Source organism: Octodon degus, unplaced genomic scaffold (genome assembly GCF_000260255.1).
Source record: "Octodon degus isolate 3935 unplaced genomic scaffold, OctDeg1.0 scaffold00008, whole genome shotgun sequence".
NCBI classification, from domain to species: domain Eukaryota; kingdom Metazoa; phylum Chordata; class Mammalia; order Rodentia; family Octodontidae; genus Octodon; species Octodon degus.
The window spans coordinates 13,777,512-13,778,815 of record NW_004524584.1 but is presented as its reverse complement, the minus strand read 5'-3'; positions in this window follow the sequence as shown (position 1 = coordinate 13,778,815).

The following is a 1,304-nucleotide window of genomic DNA, read 5'->3' as shown; positions in this document are numbered from 1 at the left end:
AAACTTATCCCATCATTCATGCCACTTTTAGAAGCAGTTCAGAGTCCTCACAAGTTGTGATCAAAACTTTGGCGAGTGCTGCTGCTGCTCAGCGCCATCCACTGAAACACAGGATCATACAAACAGGTCGCTGTGTCCCCACCTACCATATTCACTAGGTCTGGCCCCATGCAACTCCAGGCTCTTCCCCAAAGCCAAAATGCTTATGAAAGGTGAATGTTTTGAACCAATTCAGGACGTCAAAGCTGACACAAAGGGGCAAGAATAACGAGATAAATGGGTTTGAAGTTACATGGAGTATTTTGAGGGACATTCATTGCATTGACCTTTTTCTGTAAAAAAAAAAAAAATTAAGAACTTAAATTTTCTCACTGTATTTTCTGATCGTAGCTTCCATATGGCTCTTTGCAACTGGCTTCTTTCACTTGACATAACGTTTTCAAAGTTCCATTTTATGGTATGAGTCGCTATTTCATTTCTTCTTATAACTGATTAATGTGCTACTGTATAGACATACCACAACTCATCTGTTGAAAGATATTTGAGTGCTTCTGGGTTGTAATGAACACTGGTGTACAAGATTTTTCACTTCTTAGGGGTAAATAAGAGTGCAGCTTTTTTCCTATGGTAATTCCATGTTTAACTTTGTAAGGAACTGTCAAACTGGTTTCCACAGGAGCTATACCCTTACATTCTTTTTTGTTGAGCCGGGGATTGAACTCAGGTCCTTGCGCTTGCCAGGGAAGCGCTTATTCTACTGAGCCATCTCCCCAGCCCCTCATTCTTACCAGCACATATAAAGATTCCAATTTCCATAGAGTATTGTCAACACTTACTGTTACTCGTCCTTTTGACTGTAGCCTTCTCAGGAGGTGTAAAGTAGAATCTCTGTGTATTTGATGTGCCTTTCTTTAATGAATAATGTTGAGTATTTTTGCTTGGGCTTATTGACCGCTTATATATCTTTGGAGAAATGCTTGTCCAAACCTTTTGTCTATTTAAATTGGCTTCTTTTCCTCATTTCCTTTTTTATTTCTTGTGGTGGATCTGGGGATCAAACACACAGTCTTGGTCATGTGAGGAAGTGCTCTGCTGCTGAGCTATATCTCCAGCTGGCTTTCTTCTTTTTTTCTATTTACTTAGAGTTCTTTATGCATTCTATACACAAGTCCCTTATATATACGATCAGCAAATATTTTCCTTTTAGTGGGTTGTCTTTTTACTCTCTGGATAGTATTCTTGAAGTACAAAACTTTTAAGTTTTGATGAACTTCAGTTGCTTGTGTCTTTGGTATCATTTCTAA